The 22797-nt window shown below is 43.2% G+C and overlaps 1 pseudogene; it reads left to right on the plus strand.

The window, feature by feature from the left end:
* Positions 1-1427: 1427 nt before the first annotated feature.
* On the plus strand, positions 1428-22664 carry LOC112255253 (annotated as a pseudogene).
* The last annotated feature ends 133 nt before the right edge of the window (positions 22665-22797 follow it).

Consider the following 22797-nt stretch of genomic DNA (forward strand, 5'->3'; position numbering starts at 1 on the left):
AGTTTGCCAGGTCAAGCTATTTCTCGTACATTAAAATGATGGACATTTAAATGGAATAATAATAAAAATAGGGTGGTGCAAAAACCTTTAAAAAAAAGAGAAAAAAAAGAGTAGTCGAGTGAAAAACATAACATCCCACTTTTCTATGTGCCATAGGTTATGAAAAGTATAAAGTGAGTGATGTGAAGTGATGAAGTGAGACGAGACATTTGGACTAAGTTCCCTCTGTACTATCGTGGAAAATTGCAAGATTATGTTATAATACTTTTATTGCCTCAAGTGGTTGTTTTATGCAACAGAATAGAGTATTCTTAACTATTGTGTGTGTGTTCTACTGAGGATGGGCCTCTAGGAGATAACACTGACAGGAGATTTATGATGTCTTTTGGGTGATAAAACCGAAAGAGCATTCCAGAGCATGAGTTAATGTTTCTGTTCTATACCGTACCAGGGAGAGATGGTCCCAGTTTGGAGTCGGAGGGCCAGACACTGGTCTCTACACAATGAAAACTGTTGACACAGCAGATACTGTCTGCTATGTATTATAGGTATCTTTCATACAAATCTTAACCTTGTGACCCATTCTATATATCTGTTGTTCGTCATGTAGGTCGAAAGAGATGTATTTTGTCTATAAAAGACCTTTGTACTTTTGTCTCGGTGCTCTCAACGAATCATCTGAGCGTGAATGGTCGACCAGCCATCATTATCGTAGAGCACTCAATCGATTCACTTTATATGTGTGCGTTGTATTGACCTGTTCACTTATTAATAAGTGATTAAAGATTTAGTTTAAGTATAACTCTGATTTGTGTGATAAGTTTGTCTCTCCTCATTTGATAGTAAGGAAATTAACCACCACAGTACACATGCAATGACTTGAAAAGTCAACCCCAATAAGAATGAAGAAAAGATCCATGGAAGGCTGATCCAAAGGGCAATGTTAGTTGGTTGTATTTACACTGTGAATACATACGTACATTTAGCTTTGTATTCGCACACATCTATTTCCTGCTCTTAAGCAAGAGGTCTGAGCTCATTACATCCGCCATGGTCTTAATAACTTAAATGGATTAACTTTTGACCAGTTCAAAGCCAGGCTGAAACTCTCCCTGAAAATAGAATTTATCAACAGAATCATATTGCCCTTTCAGGTTAGAATGTGGTTTAATCAAGGAGTAAAACTGAGTTAACTGAGACCTGTGTGGGTTAACTGAGACTATTCGTTTTTCAAGGAACGGCTCTGCATGTAAGTCCATCTCTCGCTAGGTATTAGCTACAATATCTGCTGTATAGAAACTTTCCACAATGGGTGGTACCACACACACATAGTTCTGCAGTAGACTCCTCATGTTATAAAAACACCTGTGCCAGTCAACATGCATGAGGACCTGTCTAATCTAATCTAGTCTGCCTGTCCTCTGATCATGCAGGTAACATCAGGGGATCAATCCTCTATATGTTGTTAAGGGGGAAGGATAATGACTATAAAAAAACATGTACAGAAATACAGATATTTTAAAAAGCAGAGACATTTTTGAGTAGTGTGAGTAAATACACAGTAAATACACTGTCCAAGCTCTGTCCCACTCCCCAAAAAATATCACCCAGACATACGCTGGGTATGTATGACATCGCTCATTCAGCTCTCCTTTCCTCTCTTCTCCTCTCCTCTCTCAGCTCATCCTCTACTCTCAACCCAATCTAGGTCAGGTGACCTTATCCATTGGCAATGTTATCATTGAGTCCCTCTTCCCTCCTCCCCATCCTGAGTTCTTAACATGCCTGCCCCATCTGGTGGCAGGGCGCTGGAACAACAACTCTGTGTTCCGGGCCAGACTGGAGAGTTTCTCTGGACTGGTTGGCTACACTCCAGGTGCCGGGGGATCATATGCAGCAAGTTGGATAGCAACGGTTGGTACAGTCATGCCCTGCCGGTCCAAACTCTGGGAGCAGCTCCCCTCAACTAGAGACTCTGAAACAGAGAGACGGGGAGAGTTCAGGACTAGACACACTGTGATCTTGCATATCAAGGATCTTTACTGTCGTGTCTTTGGCATCATTAAATTGAAGACTTATTTTTATCAAAAATTCTATGTAATTATTATTACGTGATTAAACTAACTTAATCATGTAACTGTAATTACCTAGGAAGTCGGGGGACCAAGGAAAATATTCAGATTACAAAATTATAATTTTCCTAATATAACTTTCAGATATTTTAATATCTGATCAATCTTCTAATTAATGAATTATTCTTTACCTCACGTTAGTCTCATTCCAAACGTCGTAAATTGTTCTGCACGAACCCAGTCTTCACTATGAGTCATCCATACATCAATTGTCTTAAATCATTTATTTATTAACTAATTAAACAATCACAGAAATGCACAAACAAACAGTAGATATAGTTACAAGGAAATTATAGAGGATGTGTGTCATTGTGATCTCTGTTGGAAAGTTTGTTTCTGTTGGAGAGTTTGTCCGCCCTCTCTCTCTCTAGCAATGTTGTTATAGAATAGATGTTTTGGCTGTTGTCTGTGTTCACGTTCAAAGATACCGAATTCCTAGCTGCAGATTAGTAATTAGAATCAAAGATTTGTTCTTATTCTGTCGGTTCGATAGTCTCAGAGTTTAACCACATGGTATGGTTAAGAATTCAGCAATGGGCTCAAACCTTAGCCCTCTTGTAATTGAAGTAAGCTTGGTCTCAACTCAAACCTTAGCCCTCTCGTAATTGGGAGAAGCATGGTCTGAAGATAAATTCCCAAGGTGGGTGTAATATTCGGAAGAGCAGAAAGGGGCTGTCCCATGACGCCAGATCAATGTCTGTGCTCATGGTGCGGGCCTATGATTTAGATAAACTCCAAAGGGAATTGGAGTTTCCTTCATTAAACAGTTTAACGTTTATGGCTGCAGTGGCAGTATTGAGTAGCTTGGATGAAAAGGTACCCATTGTAAATGGCCAGCTCCTCAGTCTCAGTTGCTAATATATGCATATTATTATTAATTAAAAAAAATAAAAAAATAACATTTGACTTTACTAGGCAAGTCAGTTATGAGTTATTATTTTCAATGACGGCCTAGGAACACTGGGTTAACTGCCTGTTCAGGGGCAGAATGACAGATTTTTACCTTGTCAGCTCGGGGATTAGAACTTGCAACCTTTCAGTTACTAGTCCAACGCTCTAACCACTAGGCTACCCTGCTGCCCAGGGTAGCCTAGTTGGATAGAAAACACTGATGTTTCTAAAATGTTTTGAATTATGTCTGTGAGTATAACAGAACTCATATAGCAGGCAAAAACCTGAGAAATTCCACTTCCTGTTTTTTTTTCTTCTTCTGGGGGTGGCAGATCTTCAACCAAGCTCTCATTGAAATTACAGCGAGATATGGATGAGTTTTCAATTCCTACGCCTTCCACTAGATGTCAACAGTCAATAGAACTTTGTCTGATGATTCTAATGTGAAGGGGGGTCGAATGACACAGGAAATAGTCACCACTGCCACGAGTTGACCATGCATTCACTATGCGTGTTCACAGCGGAAGCACCTGCGTTCCACCGCTCATTTGAAGTCATTCTAATTCTCCGATTGGAACGTTATTCAAGATATATGTAAACAACATTCTAAGGATTGATTCAGTACAATGTTTGACATGTTTCTACTGACTTTTACAGAACTTTTGGGCATTGTGTCACGTTATAGTGGACGTGGTTTGTGACTTTGGAATTGTTTACCAAACGCGCTAACCAAAGTAGCTAATTGGACATAAATAACTGACATTTTCGAACAAATCAAGCATTTATTGTGGACCTGGGATTCCTAGGACTGCATTCTGATGAAGTTCATCAAAGGTAAGGAAACATTTATTATGTATTTTCTGGTTTCTGTTGACTCCAACATGGCGGCTAATTTGGCTTCTGTTCTGTGCGCCGTCTCAGATTATTGCATGTGTTGCTTTTCCGTAAACTATTTTTGAAATCTGTCACAGCGGTTGCATTAAGGAGAGGTATATCTATAATTCCATGTGTTTAACTTGTATTATCATCTCCATTTATGATGAGTATTTCTGTTGAAACGATGTGGCAATGCAAAATCACTTGATGTTTTTGGAACTAGTGAATCTAAATAGCCAATGTAAACTCTGATTTTTTTATATAAATATGAACTTTATCAAACAAAACATGCATGTATTGTGTAATATGAAGTCCTATGAGTGTCATCTGATGAAGATAATTCAAGGTTAGTGATTAATTTTATCTTTATTTCTGTTTTTTGTGAATGCTATATTTCGCTGGAAAATGTCTGCTTGTTGTGGTTTGGTGGAGACCTAACATAATCGTTTGTAGTGCTTTCGCTGAAAAGCCTATTTGAAATCGGACACTTTGGTGGAATTAGCAACGAGAATAGCTTTAAAATGATATAAGACACATGTATGTTTTAGGAATGTAATTATGAGATTTCTGTGGTTTGAATTTGGCGCCCTCTATTTTCACTGGTAGTTGTCATATCGATCCCGGTATTGGGATTGCAGCCATAACAAGTTAAAATCACATTACATAATTTCACAAATAGTTTCATTTTTACTCATTCATTTTATACAACAATTAGATGCATGCCTCACAACTGAGACTCTTGTATAAACAGGGTTATGGTAATGTGGCTGTATTCTCTCTCATGAGTTTCACAAAATTGTACCAAACAGACCAGCTGGCTGCTTCGCCGACAGTTTATACATTCTCCAGAACATGAATTTTGTTCAGTTCTCAAGTTCTGCGAGGTGGAAGAAGTTCCTTTGTTCTCTCTATGAAAACTCACTCTCTATACTGTCTGGCCATGAGGAAGAAGCTCCTCCAGGATTTATGACCTGCCTAACAGCAGCCTGGGTGTAGAAGCGAGAGAAAGAGGGGGATGGTGCAGAGAGAAGGGGATGGTGCTCGCTATACCCAAAGAGGGCAACGTCTTGACATTACTAACTATCATAGTTTTAGTAAGTGAGAACTATCATAGTTTTAGTAAGTGAGACACTTGTTTTGCTGTTCCACTACATGTCATCCTAATGGGTGCTGCTGTGAGCCACTGATCTTTGTGTTCCTCCTCAGCCAGCAGCAGGTGTCTTCTACAGGGGCTGGGCAGTGATGGACCAACGCTATGGCATTAAACGCTTGCTGCAGGACCAAACACATTCCCATCAGAGACGTATGCATTTACAAATGATTCATTAACCATTACTAAGCTAATTATAAACCCCTTGTAAAGGGTCCCTTGTTGTACAATGCCATTTTGCACCTTAAAGCTCATAAAATTAAGTTATAATAGTTGATCGTAGGAGAGTGCAGTAATTGTAACCAACCCTCCATTCGGTCTTGGCAAAGTTCTTCCTAATCTGGGCTCTGACAGACTCATGGATGATCTTAACCAGGGCTGTGTCTTCAGCAACCCTGAGGGAGAGAGAGAGAAATGAGGGCAGGGCTCTGTGTGCATGCGTTAGCTCACCAGAGAGGTAGAGGCAGCAGATGGCTGTGTGTGTGTGTCTGTAATTGCGTGGACGTGTGTGTGTCTATATTACTACTAACCAGAGACGTTGAGGCCACTGGATGACTATTGAGTTCCCACCACATGGTCCTGTAGATATTAATATACTGTGTGTGTGTGTGTGTGTACTACAACCCACCAGAGACGTAGAAGCGGCAAGATTACTGTAAGGGTACCACCACAAGGTCCTTTTAATGTTGATGTACTGAATAAACAGTGCCACCAGCAGGTAGAGGAAGAGCAGGAACTTGAACAGCAGGCTGTTGTCCAATGGGAGGTCAAGGATCCATGAGTGATGGACAGGTTCCGGCGAGATGAGGGCTGAGAAACCCACACAGTTACTGCTCCTAGACGGAGGGGAACATACAGGTAGTGGAGTTAGTGTGTGTGTTTTTGTGGTGCAGTGTGAGTTGGCTACAGGAATAAGCATAGGTGTGTAGCATGGTCATAGATTTATGCTCCTGCTCCTGCCAATTCCATTGCTGTCATTGTCAAGCCAAACATTTGGCTACACCATGAGTGACAGGGAGTTGGCATGATGGCACAAACAGACTGGGACTCAGGCTAGGATCTGTGATAGAGAGTGTGCGGAAGAGAATGTTTTGGTGAGAACAGAACAGTGGAAGATATCTCTCTTATCTGTTGCCATACCTTCTTGGTCCTCAGGGGAAATATTTCAGACAAGGTAAATAATCTCTACTCCCCCCTCAGTCACATCAATGATTTATCTGACCAACCTTCACTATGTTAGAGAAGATGAGAGAGAATATTAAAAAGCAGTTATCTTACGTCACCGGTTAGAGCATTAGGCCAGTAACCAAAAGGTCGCTGGTTTGAATCTCCAAGCCAACAAGTTGGAAAATCTTGAGCAAGGCACTTAACCTTAATTGCTCCTGTAAGTCGCTCTGGATAAGAGTGTCTGCTAAATTTCTAAAATGTAAATATCGGTCAGGATGGGAAGGAAGAAAATATGACTGTTTTATGGTAGTTGCAGAGTGATAGTCAACTTCAAACGGGGGTCGGATCAAATAGGCCTACACATTTAATTTCCCACAGTGCTTTGTTTAAATAAGTAAAGTATGTATGTAGGTGTGTTTGGGGAGGGGATGTTAAACCTGCTTGTTGTAGTACAGGGCAGTACAAGACATGCCACCAGACGCCTCTTCACAGTCCCCAAGTCCAGAACAGACTATGGGAGGCGCACAGTACTTCACAGTACATAGAACCATGACTACATTGAACTCTATTCCACATCAAGTAACTGATGCAAGCACAGAAATTGTATTAAAAAACAGATAAAAAATAACCCTTATGGAACAGCAGGGACTGTGAAGCAACACAAACATAGGCACAGACACATGCATACACACAATAGATATGTGTTGTAGATATGTGGTAGTAGAGTGGGGAGAGGGGCCTGAGGGTACACACTTAACGTGTTGGGGAATCTTTTGTGAATATGTTATACAATTTTAAAAACATTACAACTGCCTTCATTTTGCTGGACCCCAGGAAGAGTAGCTGCTACCTTGGCAGCAGCTAATGGGGATCCATAATAAGTACAAATACTGTACCAGGTCCGGACATCTCTCTGGGTGTCGTCTTCCCTCATCCGTTCCTCACCTGTTCCTGGGTCCGTTGTCATTGCTAAGGCTGCCTCCTGCCAGTGTCTGTCTGGGAGGGGAGGGCAGAGCAGAGCAGAGCAGTTCAGCTGCTATCTGCTCAGCCCTCTCCAGCCCCCGGGCATAGCCTGGACACCACCTCAACACTCATAGGCACTCCTCCAGCCTCTGCCTCTGCCACTCCACCTAGACCAGCACCCAGAGACCACCACCATCATAAAGCCCAGGCCAACGCAGCCAGGCCACTGGGGAAATAACAATAGAAGACAACATCGTCATGACCTTTTGAGGATCTGGAGGCCCATGCCCAAACTTTTCAGTCTCCTAAGGGTGAAAAGGTGTTGTCGTGCCCTCTTCACAGTTGTCTTGGTGTGTTTGGACCATGATAGTTTGTTGGTGATGTGGACACCAAGGAACTTGAAACTCTTGACCCACTCCACTACAGTCCCATCGATGTTAATGGGGGCCTGTTCGGCCCTCCTTTTCCTATAGTCCACGATCAGCTCCTTAGTCTTGCTCACACAGAGAGATGTCTCTGACTTCCTCCCTATAGGCTGTCTCATCGTTGTCAGTGACTAGGCCTACCACTGTTGTGTCGTCAACAAACTTAATGATGGTTTTGATGACGTGCTTGGCCACGCAGTCGTGGGTGAACAGGGAGTACGTCATCTGTGGATCTGTTGTGGCGGTATGCGAATTGGAGTGGGTCTAGGGTTTCTGGCATGATGGTGTTGATGTGAGCCATGACTAGCCTTTCAAAGCACTTCATGGCTACTGATGTGAGTGCTATGGGGCGGTAATCATTTAGGCAGGTTACCTTTGCTTTCTTGACCACAGGGACTATGGTCTGTTTGAAACATGTAGGTATTACACACTCTGCCAGGGAGAGGTTGAAAATGTCAGTGAAGACACTTGCCAGTTGGTCCACACATGCTTTGAGTACACATCCTGGTAATCAGTCTGGCCCCACAACCTTGTGAATGTTGACCTGCTTAACCTGTTTGGGGTAGGGGGCAGCATTTTCACTTTTGGATAAATAGTGTGCCCAAACTGAACTGCCTCCTACTCTGTCCCAGATCCTAATATATGCATAGTATTATTAGTATTGGATAGAAAACACTCTGAAGTTTCTAAAACTGTTTGAATCTGTGAGTATAACATAACTTATTTAGCAGGCGAAACCCCTGAGGACAAACCATTCAGATTTTTTTTTAAGTCACTGTCTTTTCAATGTTTTCATGGGGAATCCAGAATTCTAATCAACTTTACTGCAGTTTCTACCGTTTCCACTGGATGTCACCAGTTTGTAGAAAATGGTTGAGGTTTTTCCTTTGTGTAATGAAGAAGTACCATAGCTCAGAACGAACGTCACTTGTGTACCTTTTGATAGAGGCGCGTAACCAGAAAAGTAGCATCAGTTTGTTTTGCTCCTGTATTGAACACAGATCATCCCGTCTTCAATTTGATCGATTATATACGTTTAGAAATACCTAAAGTTGTATTACAAAAGTAGTTTGAAATATTTTGGCAAAGTTTACAGGTAACTTTTGAGATGTTTTGTAGCGACGTTGCGTAAATTGGAAGTGGTGTTTTTCTGGATCAAACTCGCCAAATAAATTGACATTTTGGATATATATCAACGGAATTAATCGAACAAAAAGGACCATTTGTGATGTTTATGGGACATATAGGAGTGCCAACAAAAGAAGCTTGTCAAAGGTAAGGCATGATTTATATTTTATTTCTGCGTTTTGTGTCGCGCCTGCAGAGTTGAAAAATACTACTCTCATTGTTTACTGTTGTGCTATCATCAAATAATAGCATCTTATGCTTTCGCCGAAAAGCCTTTTTGAAATCTGACATGTTGGCTGGATTCACAACGAGTGTAGCGTTAATTTGCTATCTTGCATGTGTAATTTAATGAAAGTTAGATTTTTATAGAAATTTGTCGCTCTGCATTTTCCCTGGCTATTGGCCATGTGGGACGCAAGCGCCCCGCCAACCCCAGAGAGGTTAAAGGTCTTGCTCACATTGGCTACGGAGAGTGTGATCACAGTCGCCCGGAATAGCTGGTGCTCTCATGCATGCTTCAGTGTTGCTTGTCTCGAAGTTAGCATAAAAGGCATTTAGCTCGTCTGGTAGGCTCGCGTCACTGGGCAGCTCATGGCTGGGTTTCCCTTTGTAGTTCGTAATAGTTTTCAAGCCCTGCCACATCTGACGAGCATCAGAGCCGGTGTAGTAAGATTCAGTCTTAGTCTTGTATTGACACTTTGCCTGTTTGATGGTTCATCTGAGGCCATGGCGTGATTTCTTATAAGCATCTGGATTAGTGTCCCGCTCCTTGAAAGTGGCAGCTCTAGCCTTTAGCTCGGTGCGGATGTTGCCTGTAATCCATGGCTTCTGGTTGGGAAATGTACCTGCGGTCATTGTGGGGACGTCGTCTCGAAGCACTTATTGATTAAGCCGGTGACTGAGGTGGTATACTCCTTAATGGCATTGGATGAATCCCAGAACATATTCCAGTCTGTGCTAGCAAAACAGTCCTGAGTTGGAGTATCCAAATTTTTGACTGGTAATGTACAGTGCCTTGCGAAAGTATTCGGCCCCCTTGAACTTTGCGACCTTTTGCCACATTTCAGGCTTCAAACATAAAGATATAAAACTGTATTTTTTTGTGAAGAATCAACAACAAGTGGGACACAATCATGAAGTGGAACGACATTTATTGGATATTTCAAACTTTTTTAACAAATCAAAAACTGAAAAATTGGGCGTGCAAAATTATTCAGCCCCCTTAAGTTAATACGTTGTAGCGCCACCTTTTGCTGCGATTACAGCTGCAAGTCGCTTGGGGTATGTCTCTATCAGTTTTGCACATCGAGAGACTGAAATTTTTTCCCATTCCTCCTTGCAAAACAGCTCGAGCTCAGTGAGGTTGGATGGAGAGCATTTGTGAACAGCAGTTTTCAGTTCTTTCCACAGATTCTCGATTGGATTCAGGTCTGGACTTTGACTTGGCCATTCTAACACCTGGATATGTTTATTTTTGAACCATTCCATTGTAGATTTTGCTTTATGTTTTGGATCATTGTCTTGTTGGAAGACAAATCTCCGTCCCAGTCTCAGGTCTTTTGCAGACTCCATCAGGTTTTCTTCCAGAATGGTCCTGTATTTGGCTCCATCCATCTTCCCATCAATTTTAACCATCTTCCCTGTCCCTGCTGAAGAAAAGCAGGCCCAAACCATGATGCTGCCACCACCATGTTTGACAGTGGGGATGGTGTGTTCAGGGTGATGAGCTGTGTTGCTTTTACGCCAAACATAACGTTTTGCATTGTTGCCAAAAAGTTCAATTTTGGTTTTATCTGACCAGAGCACCTTCTTCCACATGTTTGGTGTGTCTCCCAGGTGGCTTGTGGCAAACTTTAAACAACACTTTTTATGGATATCTTTAAGAAATGGCTTTCTTCTTGCCACTCTTCCATAAAGGCTAGATTTGTGCAATATATGACTGATTGTTGTCCTATGGACAGAGTCTCCCACCTCAGCTGTAGATCTCTGCAGTTCATCCAGAGTGATCATGGGCCTCTTGGCTGCATCTCTGATCAGTCTTCTCCTTGTATGAGCTGAAAGTTTAGAGGGACGGCCAGGTCTTGGTAGATTTGCAGTGGTCTGATACTCCTTCCATTTCAATATTATCGCTTGCACAGTGCTCCTTGGGATGTTTAAAGCTTGGGAAATCTTTTTGTATCCAAATCCGGCTTTAAACTTCTTCACAACAGTATCTCGGACCTGCCTGGTGTGTTCCTTGTTTTCATGATGCTCTCTGCGCTTTTAACGGACCTCTGAGACTATCACAGTGCAGGTGCATTGATACGGAGACTTGATTACACACAGGTGGATTGTATTTATCATCATTAGTCATTTAGGTCAACATTGGATCATTCAGAGATCCTCACTGAACTTCTGGAGAGAGTTTGCTGCACTGAAAGTAAAGGGGCTGAATAATTTTGCACGCCCAATTTTTCCGTTTTTGATTTGTTAAAAAAGTTTGAAATATCCAATAAATGTCGTTCCACTTCATGATTGTGTCCCACTTGTTGTTGATTCTTCACAAAAAAATACAGTTTTATATCTTTATGTTTGAAGCCTGAAATGTGGCAAAAGGTCGCAAAGTTCAAGGGGGCTGAATACTTTCGCAAGGCACTGTATATACACTTTTTTGAACACCTACTAATTGAAGTGTTTTTTGTTGATTTACTATTTTCCACATTGTAGAATAATAGTGAAGACATCAAAACTATGAAATAACACATATGGAATCATGTAGTGACCAAAAAAAGAGTTAGACATATCAAAATATATTTTATATTTGAGATTCTTCAAATAGCCACCAATTGCCTTGATCTGTCAGGATCTCTCAGGGTAAACCTACCCTGGAGAGCATCTGTAGCAGCTCTCTCGCGATGCTCTTGGTGAAGGCACTTTGCAGGGGAATAGCCTCAGGATACCTGGTGGCATAATCCACTACAACCAGTATATGTTGAAAACATTTTGCAAACCGTGGTAATGGTCCAATTAAATCCATAGCAATTCTATCGAATGGTTTGTCTATCACTTGCAACGGGATTAAGGGATTTCGTAAATCAGGAAGGGGTGAGGTTCTCTGACAGTCAGGACACCCTTGGAAATACCGTATCACATCCGCATACACCCCCGGCCAGAAGAAGCATTGTAACACCCATTCCTGTTTTTCTTCTCTCCATAAATGTCCTCCCATCATGTGGCTATGGGCCAGTTTCAGCACTGTCCGCCGAAACGGGAAACGGGGTTGGAACCAACAGCTGCTCCACTGTGTAGCTATTGGACTTCGTGACCTGGTATAACAGATTTTTTTCCCATGAGAAACATGGGGAAAGGTGAGTACATTAGCAGGATTTGCAGGTACACCATCTATTACCTTGACATTCTGTTTGGCGTTCTGTAGTGTGGTGCCTTCCAGCTGAGGAGTATCAAACCTTCCCCTTTACTGTGTTAACATAGGAGGAAAAATCGCATTAGATTTTCCAGACCCTCGCTCTGCGCTTCCTGTTCCTCCTCTTCCACCATTTCTGGCCCATTTATCCCCATTGAGTTTCCTGCCTCTTCGTCATTTCCTTCCCCTTCTTCTCCCAGGTGAACTTTTTTTTAAATATGTCACCTTTATTTAACCAGGTAAGCTAGATGAGAACATGTTCTCATTTACAACTGCGACCTGGCCAAGATAAAGCAAAGCAGTGCGACACAAACAACACAGAGTTACACATGGATTAAGCAAGCGTACAGTCAATAACACAATAGAAAAAAATAACATCTATATACAGTGTGTGCAAATGGTGTGAGGAGGTAAGGCAATAAATAGGCCATAGTAGCGAAGTGATTACAATTTAGCAAATTAACACTGGAGTGATAGATGAGCAGATGGTGAAGTGCAAGTAGAAATACTGGTGTGCAAAAGAGCAGAAAGTAAATCAAAACAATATGGGGATGTGAGTGTGAGTGAAGGAGGCTTTGTTGCGAAACAGGAAGACAATTCTAAATTTAATTTTGGATTGGCAATGTTTAATATGAGTCTGGAAGGAGAGTTTACAGTCTAGCCAGACACTTAGAATATGTAGACCATTACAAATACCTAAGTCAGAACCTTCCAGAGAAGTGAGACTAGTCGGGCGGGCGGGTGCGGGCAGCGAACGGTTGAAAAGCATACATTTGGTTTTACTAGCATTTAAGAGCAGTTGGAGGCCACGGAAGGAGTGTTGTATGACATTGAAGATCGTTTGGAGGTTAGTTAACAGTGTCCTAAGAAGGGCCAGATGTACACAGAATGGTATCGTCTGCGTAGAGGTGGATCAGGGAATCACCCGCAGCAAGAGCGACATTGTTGATATATACAGAGAAAAGAGTCGGCCCGAGAATTGAAACCTGTGCTATCCCCATAGAGATTTCCAGAGGTCCGGACAACAGGCCCTCCGATTTGACACACTGAACTCTGTCTGAGAAGTAGTTGGTGAACCAGGCGAGGCAGATATTTGAGAAACCAAGGCTGTTGAGTCCGCGGATAAGAATACGGTGAATGACAGAGTCAAAAACCTTGGCCAGGTCGATGAAAACGGCTGCACGGTACTGTCTTTTATCGATGGCGGTTATGATATCATTCAGTACCTTGAGCGTGGCTGAGGTGTGCCCGTGACCAGCTCGAAAACCAGATTGCACAGCGGAGAAGGTACGTGGGATTCGAAATGGTCAGTGATCTGTTTATTAACTTGGCTTTCGAAGACTTTAGAAAGGCAGGGCAGGATGGATATAGGTCTATAACAAGAAGGGGATGACAGCGGCAGCTTTCCAATATTTAGAGATCTTGGACGATACAAAAAAGAGGTTGAACAGACTGGTAATAGGGGTTGCAACAATGGCGGCGGATAATTTTTAGAAAGAGAGGGTCCAGATTGTCCAGCCCAGCTGATTTGTATGAATCCAGGTTTTGCAGCTCTTTCAGAACATCTGCTATCTGGATTTGGGTGAAGGAGAAATGCTTATTGAAATTCTTGATTATCGTGGATTTATTGGTGGTGACAGTGTTTCCTAGCCTCAGTGCAGTGGGCAGCTGGGAGGAGGTGCTCTTATTCTCCATTGACTTTACAGTGTCCCAAAACTTTTGGGAGTCAGAGCTACAAAATGCAGATTTCTGTTTGAAAAAGCTAGCCTCTGCTTTCCTGACTGACTGCGTGTATTGGTTCCTGACTTCCTTGTAAAGTTGCATATCGCAGGGACTATTTGATGCTATTGCAGTCTGCCACAGTATGATTTTGTGCTGGTCGAGGGCAGTCATGTCTGGAGTGAACCAAGGGTTATATCTGTTCTTAGTTCTACATTAAAAAAAAAAAAGTAAAAAAAAAAATTTCTCCCCAATTTCGTGGTATCCAATTGTTAGTAGCTACTATCTTGTCTCACCGCTACAACTCCCGTACGGGCTCAGGAGAGACGAAGGTCGAAAGTCATGCGTCCTCCGAAACACAACCCAACCAAGCCGCACTGCTTCTTAACACAGCGTGCATCCAACCGCACCAATGTGTAGAGGAAACTCCGTGCACCGTGCGACCTTGGTTAGCGTGCACTGCGCCCGGCACGCCACAGGAGTCGCTGGTGCGTGATGAGACAAGGATATCCCTACCGGCCAAACCCTCCCTAACCCGGAGGACGCTAGGCCAATTGGGCCTCGCCCCACAGACCTCCCGGTCGCGGCCGGTTGCAACAGAGCCTGGGCGCAAACCCAGAGTCTCTGGTGGCACAGCTAGCACTACAGTGCAGTGCCCGGGAGGCCTACATTTTTTTAAAGGGGCATGCTTATTTAAGATGGTGAGGAAATTACATTTAAAGAATGACCAGGCATCCTCGACTTATGGGATGAGGTCAATATCCTTCCAGGATACCTGGGCCAGGTCGATTAGAAAGGTCTGCTCGCAGAAGTGTTTTAGGGAGCGTTTGACAGTGATGAGGGGTGGTCATTTGACCCCGGACCCATTGCGGATGCGGGCAGTGAGGCAGTGATTGCTGAGATCCTGATTGAAAACAACAGAGGTGTATTTGTATGGCGAGTTGGTCAGGATAATATCTATGAGGGTGCCCATGTTTACGGATTTAGGGTTGTACCTGGTGGGTTCTTTGATAATTTGTGTGAGATTGAGGGCATCTAGCTTAGATTGTAGGACTGCCGGGGTGTTAAGCATATCCTAGTTTAGGTCACCTAACAGAACGTACTCTGAAGATAGATGGGGGGCAATCAATTCACATAAAGTGTCCAGGGCACAGCTGGGAGCTGAGGGGGGTCTATAACAGGCTGCAACATCTAGAAACTTATTTCTGGAGAGATTCATTTTTTAAATTAGAACTGTTTGGGCACAGACCTGGAAAGTATGACAGAATGCTGCAGGCTAACTCCTCCCCCTTTGTCAGTTCTATCTTGATGGAAAATGTTGTAGTTGGGTATGGAAATCTCAGAATTTTTGGTGGCCTTCCTAAGCCAGGATTCAGACACGGCAAGGACATCAGGGTTGGCAGAGTGTGCTAAAGCAGTGAGTAAAACAAACTTAGGGAGGAGGCTTCTGATGTTAACTTGCATGAAACCAAGGCTTTTTCGGTTACAGAAGTCAACAAATGAGAGTGCCTGGGGATACAGTGTCCAAAGAAGGGCCAGATGTACACAGAATGGCCTGGGTTAACCTCCACATCACCCAAGGAACAGAGGAGGAGTAGGATGAGGGCACGGCTAAAGGCTATCAAAACTGGTCGTCTAGTGCGTTGGGGACAGGAGCAGATTTCTGGGTGTGGTAGAATAGATTCAGGGCATAATGTACAGACAGGGGTATGGTGGGGTGTGGGTACAGTGGAGGTAAACCCAGGGCCCGAGTGATAAGAGAGGTTGCATCTCTGGACAGGCTAGTTATGCTGGGTGAGGTCCCGCATGTGTGGGAGGTGGGACAAAGGAGGTATCTGAGGCATGTTGAGTGGGACTAGGGGCTCCGCAGTAAACTAAAACAGTAACTCAACTATAACTATCCTAAGCAGTGTACAAGGCATATTGACATTTGAGAGAGACATAAAGCGAGGCATAAAGCAATCACAGGTGTTGATTGGGAGAGCTAGCTAAGACAACAACGGGTAAGACAACAACAGATTATCAGCTAAGACAACAACAGGTAAATTGGCAATGAATATGGGAAGAGAGGGTTGGTTAACTACACACAGGGCCTGAGTTCAAGGCTGGGGCTGACAGATAAACAAACAATAAACAAAATTGAGTGATTAATGAACAGTCCAGCAGTTATCAAATCAAATCAAATTTTATTTGTCACATACACATGGTTAGCAGATGTTAATGCGAGTGTAGCGAAATGCTTGTGCTTCTAGTTCCGACAATGCAGTAATAACCAACAAGTAATCTAACTAACAATTCCAAAACTACTGTCTTATACACAGTGTAAGGGGATAAAGAATATGTACATAAGGATATATGAATGAGTGATGGTACAGAGCAGCATAGGCAAGATACAGTAGCTGATATCGAGTACAGTATATACATATGAGATGAGTATGTAAACAAAGTGGCATAGTTAAAGTGGCTAGTGATACATGTATTACATAAGGATGCAGTCGATGATATAGAGTACAGTATATACGTATGCATATGAGATGAATAATGTAGGGTATGTAAACATTATATAAGGTAGCATTGTTTAAAGTGGCTAGTGATATATTTACATCATTTCCCATCAATTCCCATTATTAAAGTGGCTGGAGTTGAGTCAGTGTCAGTGTCAGTGTGTTGGCAGCAGCCACTCAATGTTAGTGGTGGCTGTTTAACAGTCTGATGGCCTTGAGATAGAAGCTGTTTTTCAGTCTCTCGGTCCCAGCTTTGATGCACCTGTACTGACCTCGCCTTCTGGATGATAGCGGGGTGAACAGGCAGTGGCTCGGGTGGTTGATGTCCTTGATGATCTTTATGGCCTTCCTGTAACATCGGGTGGTGTAGGTGTCCTGGAGGGCAGGTAGTTTGCCCCGGTGATGCGTTGTGCAGACCTCACTACCCTCTGGAGAGCCTTACGGTTGAGGGGCGGAGCAGTTGCCGTACCAGGCGGTGATACAGCCCGCCAGGATGCTCTCGATTGTGCATCTGTAGAAGTTTGTGAGTGCTTTTGGTGACAAGCCAAATTTCTTCAGCCTCCTGAGGTTGAAGAGGCGCTGCTGCGCCTTCTTCACGATGCTGTCTGTGTGAGTGGACCAATTCAGTTTGTCTGTGATGTGTATGCCGAGGAACTTAAAACTTGCTACCCTCTCCACTACTGTTCCATCGATGTGGATAGGGGGGTGTTCCCTCTGCTGTTTCCTGAAGTCCACAATCATCTCCTTAGTTTTGTTGACGTTGAGTGTGAGGTTATTTTCCTGACACCACACTCCGAGGGCCCTCACCTCCTCCCTGTAGGCTGTCTCGTCGTTGTTGGTAATCAAGCCTACCACTGTTGTGTCGTCCGCAAACTTGATGATTGAGTTAGAGGCGTGCATGGCCACACAGTCGTGGGTGAACAGGGAGTACAGGAGAGGGCTCAGAACGCACCCTTGTGGGGCCCCAGTGTTGAGGATCAGCGGGGAGGAGATGTTGTTGCCTACCCTCACCACCTGGGGGCGGCCCGTCAGGAAGTCCAGTACCCAGTTGCACAGGGCGGGGTCGAGACCCAGGGTCTCGAGCTTGATGACGAGCTTGGAGGGTACTATGGTGTTGAATGCCGAGCTGTAGTCGATGAACAGCATTCTCACATAGGTATTCCTCTTGTCCAGATGGGTTAGGGCAGTGTGCAGTGTGGTTGAGATTGCATCGTCTGTGGACCTATTTGGGCGGTAAGCAAATTGGAGTGGGTCTAGGGTGTCAGGTAGGGTGGAGGTGATATGGTCCTTGACTAGTCTCTCAAAGCACTTCATGATGACGGATGTGAGTGCTACGGGCGGTAGTCGTTTAGCTCAGTTACCTTAGCTTTCTTGGGAACAGGAACAATGGTGGCCCTCTTGAAGCATGTGGGAACAGCAGACTGGTATAGGGATTGATTGAATATGTCCGTAAACACACCGGCCAGCTGGTCTGCGCATGCTCTGAGGGCGCGGCTGGGGATGCCGTCTGGGCCTGCAGCCTTGCGAGGGTTAACACGTTTAAATGTCTTACTCACCTCGGCTGCAGTGAAGGAGAGACCGCATGTTTTCATTGCAGGCCGTGTCAGTGGCACTGTATTGTCCTCAAAGCGGGCAAAAAAGTTATTTAGTCTGCCTGGGAGCAAGACATCCTGGTCCGTGACTGGGCTGGATTTCGTCCTGTAGTCCGTGATTGACTGTAGACCCTGCCACATGCCTCTTGTGTCTGAGCCGTTGAATTGAGATTCTACTTTGTCTCTGTACTGACGCTTAGCTTGTTTAATAGCCTTGCGGAGGGAATAGCTGCACTGTTTGTATTCAGTCATGTCACCAGACACCTTGCCCTGATTAAAAGCAGTGGTTCGCGCTTTCAGTTTCACACGAATGCTGCCATCAATCCACGGTTTCTGGTTAGGGAATGTTTTAATCGTTGCTATGGGAACGACATCTTCAACGCACGTTCTAATGAACTTGCACACTGAATCAGCGTATTCGTCAATGTTGTTGTCTGACGCAATACGAAACATCTCCCAGTCCACGTGATGGAAGCAGTCTTGGAGTGTGGAGTCAGCTTGGTCAGACCAGCGTTGAACAGACCTCAGCGTGGGAGCTTCTTGTTTTAGTTTCTGTCTGTAGGCAGGGATCAACAAAATGGAGTCGTGGTCAGCTTTTCCGAAAGGGGGGCGGGGCAGGGCCTTATATGCGTCGCGGAAGTTAGAGTAACAATGATCCAAGGTCTTTCCACCCCTGGTTGCGCAATCGATATGCTGATAAAATTTAGGGAGTCTTGTTTTCAGATTAGCCTTGTTAAAATCCCCAGCTACAATGAATGCAGCCTCTGGATAAATCGTTTCCAGTTTGCAGAGAGTTAAATAAAGTTCGTTCAGAGCCATCGATGTGTCTGCTTGGGGGGGGATATATACGGCTGTGATTATAATCGAAGAGAATTCTCTTGGTAGATAATGCGGTCTACATTTGATTGTGAGAAATTCTAAATCAGGTGAACAGAAGGATTTGAGTTCAGCTATGTAGCCAAGTGATCATAGGGTCCAGTGAACAGCAATAGATGGAACAGGGAAGCCGCGGGGTAGTCGTTACTACGCTGGAGACATAGCGTTTTAAGTTAGCAGGCCGGGGTAAGTAGAAGCGTCTGCGCCGTCATCCGGCAAAGGCCGGTGGAGGGTACAGCGGATGGAGTTACGTCGGCGGACCAGTCGTGGTGGTACAGCGGGGTGCTGTGTCAACAAAGGGTCCGGGCCAGATGCCGAAATAGGTATTTTAGCTGTAGTAATTCTGTTTACTAGCCGGGAGATGCGCCTGGCCCGCGGCTAACTGGTGCTAGCTTCATGGCAGGGGCGTTAGCCACTATAGCCACTCTTTAGCAGCTAGCTAGCAGGGATGAAATTTACTTTAAGTTCTGATTACAAAGCTTTTTTTATAAATCCAACACAACACATCACTCTTCATATTTTCAAGCATGGTGGTGGTTGCATCATGTTATGGGTATGCTTGACATCGGCTAGGACTAGGGAGTTTTAGAATGAGAAACGGAATAGAGCTCAGCACAGGCAAAATCCTGCTGGAAAACATGGTTCAGTCTGCTTTCCAACAGACACTGGGAGACAAATTCATCTTTCAGCAGGACAATAACCTAAAATACATGGCCAAATATACACTGGAGTTGCTTACCAAGACGACATTTAATTTTCCTGAGACATTGAATGTTGCTGAGTGGACTAGTTACAGTTTAGATTTAAATAATCTTGAAAATCTATGGCAAGACTTGAAAATGTCTGTTAAGCAATGATCAACATGACAGCGCTTGAATAATTTTTAAAGAATATTGTGCAAATATTGTTCAATCCAGGTGTGCAAAGCTCTTACTTACCCAGAAAGACACAGCTGTAATTGCTGCCAATGGTGATTCTAACATGAATTGACTCAGGGATTTGAATACTTAGATATGTCTGTATTTCATTTTCAAAACATTTGCAAACATTTCTAAAAACATATTTTTACTTTGTCGTCACTTTGTCGTTGTGTGTAGAGAGGTGGATTTTTAAAAAATGTAATCCATTTTGAATTCAGGCTGTAACACGACAAAATGTGGAATTAGTCAAGGGGTATGAATACTTTCTGAAGGCACTGTATATGCCAACATCTGCAGAGAAATGTCAGGCCTATGAATCACTATTGTCCTTTGTACCACATGCTCACTGTTGTATTGCCTCAGGAGCGGATACACCAGTACACCGGTTGGTCGCAACAAGTAAATGCTTTGTTCTTATACTTTATGTACTGATACATTGAGAGACTGGTTTTTGGGACCTCATTTCTAAATATTTATTTAAACATTATTGCATTTGTACAACATTGGGTCTCAAATTGATGAGTAGTTGTATTGAGTAATGTAAGGCTATCGCTCACCATATAAAGCTTTAGTCAAGGGTTTAATAATTCTTGTTTTTATTACGTCTGTCTAAAATGGATATGATTAATAAGCAGGTAGTAAAAGTTTCCCTCCAAGTTTGTTTTACTTTATATAGCTCAGACACGTGGGCGTATCAATATTGTGTTTCCAGTATTTTGTAAGGGGTGCGTAACTGGTGGCAGGGAAGTCAGAGAGGAGAGCAGAACTAGGTAATAGCCGGAGCAGTTTAATAGCAAAACCAACGGCATGAAGAAATGACAAACATGGGTACAAAACCCGTCGCGTACCAGTAAACATGTGCACAAGCACTTACAACAAACAATTCCACACAAGACATGGGGGGAACAGAGAGTTAAATACACAACAATTAATGAGGGAAATGAAAACCAGGTGTGTAGGAAAACAAGACAAAACAAATGGAAAATGAAAAGTGGATCGACGATGGCTAGAAGACCGGTGATGCCAACCGCCGAACGCCGCCAAACAAGGAGAGGAACCGACTTCGGTGGAAGTCGTGACATATTTGCCATTTTGTGAACTCATGGAGTGAATGTGTTTTCAGTCAAACAAGTTTCACAGGTTCAGAAGTGCAGCAAGAGATATGCAAATGTACAGGCATCATTATCCAGTAAGTTATTATTCTCGTCACACAATCTTACACACTTTATGCTATAACATATATCCACCTCAATCATAGTATGTTGCTGCTGCTGACTATCAATCAGTCAATAGTTTGTACATAGTCTTTAGACCTTTGTTCTTGTTTCCACAGGGGCAAGAATCAAATTTGTACTTTGGCGGGCAACAACAAGTAAGCAAGTACTCATCTCTTTATGTAGTACATGGAAAAGCGGGATGATTTGAGTCATAATTTTACTGACCAATTCCTCTGAGATTATTGTACTGTTTTAATACAGCTCTCTGAAATATCCTCATTTCTGAATTTGCATTACTTCCCCCCCCCCCCAGGATGAAATACCTAATTTACAGTTCTACCGTGGACAAATACCCTCCTCCCCTGATGGTAAACTATTTACTGTTTCTTTCAGCGCAGTTTCAATTTGACAAGACATGGACATGTTTAACTGTAAACTTTGCTCTGATTAGGTGTCTTCATTGAGGACTTTCACAATAAATGGCACAGGAAATATTCAAAACTGGAAGAAGTTCACTCATACATCCAATGGTCAGTTTCCTTTACATGTCTAAGTTAAATTGTTTAAAATATTTGTTTAATACACAAACATTTTATTTAGGTTGTTCCCACTTCAAGAACCAGGAATGAATTATCAACCCAAGGAACTCACCAAGAAGGAAATTGAGGTACTTCTAGTAGTTTCTTTGAGCAAGGAAAGTGTTCTCTGCATACTGCATTTACATATGTCATACATTATCTATTGACTGGGGTCTTAGAAACAAATGAAAATGTGTTCATAATCGTTCTGAATGACAATCCGTTTCCTCCTCAGGCTTTCCTTGAAGATGGCACAGCAAAGCAGAGGCTGGTTGAATCCTACAAGCTCATGCTGGACTTCTATGGCATAGAGCTGTCAAATGACATAACAGGGGAAGTGAAACTTGCGAATAACTGGCGTGAGAGATTTGACAACCTGGAAAGGTTAGAAATGTCTTCCTTTGGTCATTTAACTGTTATTATTTTATAGTGATTGCAATACATAATAGCTAAGATTTCAGCTTTCAAATTAACCTTTGAGAATAAGTGCTTTTGAGGTTAACAGTAGTACCCTTGTATGTTTGTTCATGGGAGAAACACACACAACAACCTGCGCATCACCCGCATCCTGAAGTGCCTGGGCACTCTGGGGTTCACCCACTACCAGGCCCCACTGGTCCGCTTCATCCTAGAGCAGACTCTTGTCAAAGACAAGCTTACAATGTGAAGGAAAGTGCCCTCAACTACTTCATCTTCGCTGTCATTGATAAGCAAGAGCGCAGGAATTTAGTTAAGTATGCCTACGCACACTATGAGCCCAAACATGAGTTTGTGTGGTGCCCCAAGACAATCTAGAGTATATTCGGGGGAGAGACATTCCCAGATGATAATAACCCAATTGATCTGAAACACGATGACATTGACGACAACACTGCCAGTTATCAGTCTGTCTCTCACAATGTTAACAAGAATGAGCCAATGGATAGGAGTGGAATGGCAGGTGAGGTTAGTGACGTAATGTGATTAGGGTCGCCAAACGATGCATGGTTGAGACATGTAGTGAACAAGCACCAAACCAGCTTGCGTGAGGGCAGAGTTGGGTGGTGAGCTGTGCATTGCATGACGTGCAATTTTGTGCTGTTTCTATCAGAATAAAGCTCCATGACTGGTGCTACAAGTTGGAGCTCGTGTCGATGATTGATTGAACACAACACAGGAAGAGTACTGTTACAGTGGCTAAGATTGGTCCCAAAGATTGGAAACCAGCTGCTGTCATCCCCCTCTTCAAAGGGGGAGGACACTCTTGACCCAAACTG

Source organism: Oncorhynchus tshawytscha, linkage group LG07 (genome assembly GCF_018296145.1).
Source record: "Oncorhynchus tshawytscha isolate Ot180627B linkage group LG07, Otsh_v2.0, whole genome shotgun sequence".
NCBI classification, from domain to species: Eukaryota; Metazoa; Chordata; class Actinopteri; order Salmoniformes; family Salmonidae; genus Oncorhynchus; species Oncorhynchus tshawytscha.